This window comes from Siphateles boraxobius, unplaced genomic scaffold (assembly GCF_051911475.1).
Source record: "Siphateles boraxobius isolate OS27281-9 unplaced genomic scaffold, OSU_SipBor_1 154, whole genome shotgun sequence".
Taxonomy (NCBI): domain Eukaryota; kingdom Metazoa; phylum Chordata; class Actinopteri; order Cypriniformes; family Leuciscidae; genus Siphateles; species Siphateles boraxobius.
In genome coordinates, this window is record NW_027508760.1 from 20,710 (window position 1) to 29,670 (window position 8,961).

Sequence of the window (8,961 nt, forward strand, 5' to 3'; positions counted from 1 at the left end):
GGAGGTGAAATGTGATTATTTGGAAAATTCCTGTCATGACTACTTATAGAAAAATGCCAGCAGGCATTTGCCTCCTGCATAAACTTTAATATTGTTGACATTTTGGGCACACGAGCGTTGCGCACTATTTGCGTTATATGTAGGCCTATGGCTTATTGGTCTTTGTGTGTTGTTGCTGGTTTTGCGTTATATGTATATGGCATATTGGTCTTTGTGTGTTGTTGCTGGTTTTGCGTTATATGTATTTGGCATATTGGTCTTTGTGTGTTGTTGCTGGTTTTGCGTTACATGTAGGCTATATGGCATTATTGGTCTTTGTGTGTTGTTGCTGGTACGTTGCAAATAGAGGGGCAGCACAATTGTTTTTCGCCTAGTGCGGCAGAAGTGCACTCATTCGAAGTGTAAAAAAAGCTGTAAAGCACATGGAGGAGCTTTACAGGGGGTATGGCTTATCTAAATGAGATGTAAATGAGCCCTATTGTCACCCCCAGCAGCAGAGACAGGTGAGAACTGCACAATCTTTAGCTCGTTTTCTCCTCTTTGAGCTTTTTTAAGTGCCTACTTTAAAATGGCCACAACTTCTCCAAATATTATCAGATTTCCACATGTTACACATCGTTGGAAAGCTTGGATATTACACTCTCAGAATCTATGAATAACTCAAAATGCCCCAGAACCGACTTGTGTCCCTAGTTTCCGTGACTGGTCACATATGCATCAGAGTTTCTGGCTCTGTCTCGCACATGTCACACTCTCTACTCACATTTTTGTTTATTTGATGAATAACCACCTTTGTGTATATTCTATTGTGTCTCAGTTTGAAGTCCAAATTCTCACAGTCCAATCCGTTATATTTTACATTTAAGTTTCTCCATATTGTCTTTTCTTTCAAGCCAGGAAAAACTCTTGGCCACACCGCCTCTGATGCAGGCATTTTGATTTCTTTTTTTACCATTATTTTGTATATCGTTTTCACATTTATTTCCCGCAAAAACTTTTTTTCCTCATTTTCCACAATATACATTTCAGGCATTCCCCAATATCCCACTTTGGCAGTTTCACTTTCAATCCCTTCTACCCACTTTTCAGGCAGGCTTTTTTTAATGTTTTCACATTCACCATCCACTTTTGCTTTCTCAATTTCATCATCCCACGCCACCACACAATCATATATTGCCCTATTCGGTAAGAAACCTTTCACATATTCGTATGCCAAGTCTTTTACTTTCCTTACCCCCGCTCTCATGAATAGCCTGTTGTAGAGCATTTTCCCTCCCCTCCTTATTCTTGGGTTCAGGAATATTGGCTGATTGTGTACTTGGTTTATGTTTTCACATTCATAGTTTACATTCACCACAAACTCAGCCCATGCAATAAACAGTTCTTGATAAAATAAAGGCAGCTTTTCTATCATTGGCTTTTTTAACACCATGAACACTCCTTCTTCACCACAACCTCCACCTTCATTTAAATATTTTCTCATATACCCCTTCCATCCATATTCTATTTTGCCACATAAATACTTTTTTATTGTTTTAACTCTTATTGCATTCCTTTTTACATTTAAATCTATCAACCTCAAACCCCCCTCGCTGTAATCTGCAATTAATGTTTTCGATGATATTTTCACTCCTTTCCCACCCCACACAAAAGTATTCACAGCCTCTTTTATTCCATTTAACACCCAGTCAGGTAAATCAATTGCTCCCATCACATAATTACATTTAGTTAACAATAAAGAATTAACCACTACCACCTTGCCTCTTAGCCTTAATTCTCTTAGTCTCCAAAACTGTAATACTTGTTTGATTTTATTTAGCACTCCCGACCATGTTGCATCTCTTGCCTCTTTTACATCCTCTCCTATATTTACCCCTAGAATTTTTATAAAGTCTTTCGTTATTTTAAATGGAACATCAGCCCCTTCAACCATCACTCCTCCTATACTCATTATCTCTGATTTTTCCACATTTATTTTTGCACATGACGCTTTCCCATATTTTTCTATCTGTTTCCTTATTTTGTTAATGCTCTCTAGGTCCCTAACCGTAAACGTAGTGTCATCTGCATATTGATGTATTACACTCAATCCCTCATTTGGTATTTGGATACCTTTTATCTCTTCATCTTTTTTGATATGTATCGCCAGCGGCTCGGCTGTTATTGAGTACAATAATGCTGACAGCGGACAGCCTTGCCTAACTGACCTCTCTAACGGAAAGGGGTCAGTTAATATCCCATTAACTTTTACACAACTTTTAGCATTCTCATATATTAATTTTATCCACTTTTGCATCCTATCCCTAAAACCAAATTTCGCCATTGCCTGTTCTATAAAGCTATGTTCCACCCTGTCAAAAGCTTTATTTAAGTCTATCGATAAAATCAATCCCCCTTTTCTATCTTTCCCCGTCCCTTCTACTACATCCCTAATTGTGCAAATTGTATCTGTGATGTCTCTTCCCTTTATACTATAAGCTTGGCTTGGTGATACTATTGTCCCAACAACCTCTTTTATCCTATTTGCCAATACTTTTGTCAGAATTTTATAATCAGTATTTAAGAGATTTAACGGTCTATAATTTTCTAGCTTCATTGGACTCCCTTTATTTTTATATAATATTGTGATTACTCCTAGCCCCATAGACTCCGGCATTTCCCTTCCCTCTTCCATACTTCTATAAACCTTCCACAGTATTGGAGCTACAGTCTCTATTAAGGCCTTATAAAATTCATGCGTTAATCCATCCGAGCCTGGGCTTTTATTTTTTTTTGTCTGTTTTATAGCTTCTTTTATTTCTTCGATGCCTATATCTCTTTCACATTCATTTTTTTCCCCTTCGCTTAGCCTCACACTCACAGTATTTAAAACTTCCTCTACACATTCCTGTTTTACCCCTTGTTTCTTAAATAGTCCCCTGTAAAACTGTTCTACTTCACTTATTATCTCCACATAATCAGTAATCTTGTCACCTTTTTCGTTTTCCAGTTCTGTTATATGCTTTTTCCTCTGTTTTTTCTTTTCTAAGTTCACGCATACTGCGCTCTACTCCTTATCATTGCACCCTTACTTTTCTCATTTTCATATTCTTTTATCTCTGCTTTTATCCGCACAAACCTCTCTTTATCTTGCTCTGGATTTCTTTCTATTTTTTCTGCTTTCCCTTCCAGTTCATTTTCCATTGCCTCAACTTTACTCCTTCTCATAAAATCCCTTTGTTTTGCATATCTAATACTCCTTTTTTTTATTTTCTCTTTCATTTTTTCCCACCACTCACATATGTCTTCTTCAAATAATGAGTTTTGCATTTCATAATTTATGCATTTTCTGATGTTTTCTTTATACGCCTCTTCTTTTAGCAAGTCAGCATTCAAACACCAGATTCCCCCTCCCCTCTCTTCCCTGATTACACCCATCTTTACCATCATCATAGCATGGTCACTCAACCCTACAAACTTATATTTAACATTTTTAACATATTTTAACATTTCCCTTTTGGTTAAACAAAAATCTATACGGCTTTGCTTCAAAACCCCCATCACCATTTGTCTTCTGGAGAATTCTTTTTTGTAGGGATTCTCTTCCCTCCAAACATCAACCATGTCCTCATTATTCCTCCACTCCGTTAAAAATTTTCTGGAAACATCAGACTTAAAGTTTGCGCTGCATGAAGCGTCCAGTCTTGTGCACCATACATTAAAGTCCCCAACAACTATACAATTTCCTTTGCACAACGGCTTAATTTCTTTGAATAGTTCTTTTCTTTCATTTTCTGTATTTGGCGCATATATATTTATCAGCCTGAAGAGCTCATTTTGAAACACAAATTCAGTCACTAAAATTCTCCCATTACCATCCTTATATACTCCCTTCGCACTATAAACCCTCCCTTCTTTTATCAGGGTTGCCACACCACATGCTTTTGCATTACCATGATTGACAAAAACATCACCTTGCCATCTCTTTTTTATCTTTTCCATTATGTCATCAGACCAGTGTGTCTCTTGTAGACAGAGTATATCACCTTTAAGTACTCTCTTCACACTCTCCAACTTATTTCCGTCTCGTAGTCCATTGCTGTTCAGACAAGCAATGTTCATAATTCCCCACATAGCAAAAAATATGGCTTTTAAAACAGTAACACTCATTTTGATCCATCCAAGCACTTACTTTCTGCATTTTGCTCCACCCTTTCTTTCTTCTTTCTTTTCTTCTGCACTCTTTGCCCTTCACTTGTGTCCATTTCCTCCTCATCGGCTTTAGCAAGACTCTCTGGCACCTCATTCTTTCCTCCACCTCCTTGCCTTTTCGTTTTATCACCCGCCTGGCTCTTGCCTTCGCCTTTTGCTGTCTCCCCTTCTCCATCTTCACACTCCACGTCATTCGTTGACATCTTCTTACCAGGTACCTCTTCCCTCTCTTTCTTTTTTCTCTCTCTCTCTCTGCCTCTGCCCTGGAGCCTCCTCCTCTTGACTGCTCACGCTCTCGGTCGCTCTCCACTCCCCAGTTCTCCCTTTTCCACTCCATATGCCTGTTCTCTCTTCTTCTCCATTCGCTGCACCTCCCTGTCCTTCGCTCTCCACCTCCTCGTCCACCTCGTACAGATCTGACTCCTCATCCCTCTCCGCCGGCGTTTCACACACACACAGCCCAGGTCGCAATATTACACATACTGCAATTCACCTCCTTGCACTCTCTTGCGTAATGTCCCTGCTTGTCGCATTTGTAACATCTGAAGCCAGGGCAGTCTCTGACAATGTGCCCTGGCTGAATACACAAACGGCAGACTTTAACCTGCCTGTCGTGTATTACCCTAAAATGCTCCACCCCCCCTAATGTCTCAAACTTTGTGGAATACGGCAGTGACTTTACCTCCTCATTGAACTTTACTTTTAAAAACCTTGTCCCGTCGGCGATTTCAGTTCCCGCCAACATTCTCCTCTTCACTCTTGAGACTGCTTTGACTCCCCATTCCGAAAGCTTGCTCAGAATCTCCTCATCCTGAATGTATGTTGGCAGACCCAGGAACGAGACCACCATCTCCAAACAGTCCACCTCTTACGCCATCACTCTACTTTTCTTTATCCTCAATCCGTCAAGTAACTTTTCCTTTCCTTTTTCCTCTTCCATTGTCAACTCGTATTCTTTTGGTGTTTTGTATCTACACCCAATCACCACTCCGCATTCTTCTCTCACTTTCTTCAACAACTCCATCATTGTTATTCTTTCTTCTCCTTCTATTTCCACTAGCACTGTGAGCTTCTTTTCATAATTCCTTCCTCTTTGATCCAGTTCTTCATTTTTTTCTCTCAAGCTCTTTCTTTGCAGGCCTCTTCCCACCTCCATTTTGTCATCCAGCGCTGTCACCATCTCCGTACTTAAAGTATTTATCCCCAAACAGCAAGCGCTGTTTGGGGAGTAAATAGCTCCACTGCACACAAGTTCCCCTTTTTGAAAAGGTTATATTCAAATCACGGCTTCTGTTTATAGTTCTCAAACTCACAGTTCTCTTTGTTTAATCTCACTCTGCTAGCTGTACCACTTCCTGCTTCCACTAGGGCGTGACCAAGGTGGTATGGCCGTAAGCGAAAACTGCTGCCAAAATTGGGCTATTTAAAAGGTTAGACCAGGGGTAGGCAAGTTCGGTCCTAGAGAGCCACTGTCCTGCAGAATTTAGTTCCAACCCTAATCAAACACACCTGAACAAGCTAATCAATGTCTTCAGGATTACTAAGGCTATAGGCAGGTGAGGTTTTTCTCAGTGTTGGAGCCAAACTCTGCAGGACAGCGGCTCTCTAGGGCCGAACTTGCCTACCCCTGGGTTAGACCATTAATGAAGAAAACTAAGAAGAATTTTTGAAAAAACTCAAACTCTTTCAGGCTTTTTGAAGAAACTCAGGGACTCTTTTTTTAAAAACTATTAAGAACTTTTGAAAAAACTAAAACTCTTTCATGCTTTCTGAAGAATCTCAGAGACTTGTTCAGGCTTTTTGAAGAAACTCAGTGACTCTTTTTTTTTAACTAAGAAGAACTTTTGAAAAAACTCAACTCTTTCATGCTTTCTGAAGAATCTCAGAGACTTTTAAAGGCTTTCTGAAGAAGCTCAGGGATTCTTTTTTTTTTTTTTTTTTAATCAAAAAAGCTTACAGCACCTGGTATTGCCAGGCGGTCTCCCATCCAAGTACTAACCAGGCCTGACCCTGCTTAGCTTCCGAGATCAGACGAGATCGGGCGTGACCAAGGTGGTATGGCCGTAAGCGAAAACTGCTGCCAAAATTGGGCTATTTAAAAGGTTAGACCATTAATGAAGAAAACTAAGAAGAATTTTTGAAAAAACTCAAACACTTTCAGGCTTTCTGAAGAATCTCAGAGACTTGTTCAGGCTTTTTGAAGAAACTCAGTGACTCTCGTTTTTTTTAAACTAAGAAGAACTTTTGAAAAAACTCAACTCTTTCATGCTTTCTAAAGAATCTCAGAGACTTTTAAAGGCTTTCTGAAGAAGCTCAGGGACTATTTTTTTTTTTTTAAATCAAAAAAAGCTTACAGCACCTGGTATTCCCAGGCGGTCTCCCATCCAAGTACTAACCGGGCCCGACCCTGCTTAGCTTCCGAGATCAGACGAGATCGGGCGTGACCAAGGTGGTATGGCCGTAAGCGAAAACTGCTGCCAAAATTGGGCTATTTAAAAGGTTAGACCATTAATGAAGAAAACTAAGAAGAATTTTTGAAAAAACTCAAACTCTTTCAGGCTTTCTGAAGAATCTCAGAGACTTTTTCAGGCTTTTTGAAGAAACTCAGGGACTCTTTTTTTTTAAAACTATGAAGAACTTTTGAAAAAACTCAAACTCTTTCATGCTTTTGAAGAATATCAGAGACTTTTAAAGGCTTTCTGAAGAAGCTCAGGGATTATTTTTTTTTTAATCAAAAAAGCTTACAGCACCTGGTATTCCAGGCGGTCTCCCATCCAAGTACTAACCAGGCCCGACCCTGCTTAGCTTCCGAGATCAGACGAGATCGGGCGTGACTTTTTTTTAATTTTTTTTTATTAAAATCAGAAGTTTTACATTAAAAACAATATAAAGTAAATTTTTTATACATTCAAAGTTGTAAATAGCATACATACAATTAACATCTTTACAAAATAAGTGTTACATCCAAGTTAATTTCATCTTCTTTTATCATTCCCTAAACATTCATTTTTTTTAAATTAACTTTTCGAAAAACATGTAATGTTTCCAAAAAAACTCCACCACACTAAACTAAAACAGGGAAAGCAATCTACATATGTCTTATTCATACTCGAAATAATTTTCAATAACTTTTCTCTTTTCCTTTATATCAGTCCTCCTTAACTTCTGTTTTTTTAGCACAAGCTTTAAATTGGGAATTTCCTTATATCTGAGCACATGTCCTCCTATACTCTGGTTTTTCGGTTTATTTTTGGTAAAATTATTTCTTTCTTTACTTCTGGATTTTATAGTAGACGCATCCACCACAGTCAAATGGTCCAAGTCAACATCGAGCCATGGGCTCTCTCCCATATCCCCACTGCATATTTGCTCAGGTTCATTCCTTGATACGTTACTCAGTTCATGTGTCCTTTTTTCATTAAATTCGTGTATATCTGTCACCTTCTCCTCATCCCTGTGCTGTTTTTCTTCTCCTTTCTCATTGTTTTGTCAAAAACCCTTTCCACAGTCTTTTGGTTCAAAAACATTGTTTTCTTCCCTCATTGTCCCTTCTAATTCCACCAAAACTTCCTCCCCCTCCATTTTCTCTTGATTCTCCACATTAGTCTCTTTGTTCCCTCCATTTTCTTTCTCAGTCTCTCCAATATTTCCCAGTTCGGTTTCATTCAACATTTACCTCACTACATCCTCTGACTCTGCATTTTGCAAATCAACCTGATCCTCTATCCAACACTCACATCTTACCATCACCTTTCTGCAATCCGGGCACTTTAATGCATTGCAATCCCGCGCAAAATGTCCTTGTTCCTCACACTGTAAGCATTTGAACTCCGGACAATCTTTAAACACGTGCCCCGGATTCATGCACAATCGACAGGTTTTAACCTGACGATCATGCATGATCCGGAAGTATTGTGTTCCGTCCTCCGTTTCAAATTTTGCGCTGTACGGGAGGGATTTTACCTCTTTTGGGAATTTCACCCTTAGGTACCTTGTACCATCTGCAATTTCTGTACCAGGATACATTCGTCTCCTGATGTCAGATGCCGGTGCTACTCCCCATTTTGTTAATTTTTCTAGAATTTCTGAATCATTAATGTAAACAGGCAAATGTATAAAGGAAACCACACATTCTCTTACTTGTAGTTGTCTTATTCCACACAATTGTCCTTTTATCTTCAGTCCTTCTTCCAAAATCCCGCACTCATCTTTGTTTGTCAATGTTATTTCATAGTCCTTCCCATTTCTCGGTCTCACTGCCAGAATCTTTCCTTCTCCAATCCTTTCATTCACCGCTTTTATAATGTCCTCCACTCCTGCATCTCTCAATTCCGCAATGTCCACAATCACCGTCGCCTCTCTAGAATAAACCTTATCGGAATCCATTCGTCCGTGTCCAGCTCGTCGTCTTTTTCCCACTCCATTTTCCGTTAGCCTTCGTCCTTCTCCTGCCGTGTCCATTTCCTTGCCTTTTAAACCGTCCATTGTCCAAATTAACAAAAAAAAAAACTCACCAGACAGCAAACTGCTGCTGGGAGATGTGTAAACTCACAAGAAACAAGCTTAAACAAATCAAAACAAATGACTAAGATAGAGCACATGGGAGAGCCTCCCTCTCCCAACTGCCAACTCACTTCCTGGATCGTACCACTAACGAGATCGGGCGTGACCAAGGTGGTATGGCCGTAAGCGAAAACTGCTGCCAAAATTGGGCTATTTAAAAGGTTAGACCATTAATGAAGAAAACTAAGAAGAATTTTTGAAAAAACT

The 8,961-nt window shown here is 39.3% G+C and overlaps 2 non-coding genes across 2 annotated transcripts; both read right to left on the reverse strand.

The window, feature by feature from the left end:
* Window positions 1-6,141: 6,141 nt before the first annotated feature.
* Window positions 6,142-6,260, reverse strand: LOC143738821 (5S ribosomal RNA). Its single transcript, XR_013204038.1, has one exon. It is a non-coding gene; the product is annotated as a 5S ribosomal RNA (ribosomal RNA).
* Window positions 6,261-6,538: 278 nt separating this feature from the next.
* Window positions 6,539-6,657, reverse strand: LOC143738818 (5S ribosomal RNA). The gene has a single exon (XR_013204034.1). It is a non-coding gene; the product is annotated as a 5S ribosomal RNA (ribosomal RNA).
* Window positions 6,658-8,961: the final 2,304 nt, after the last annotated feature.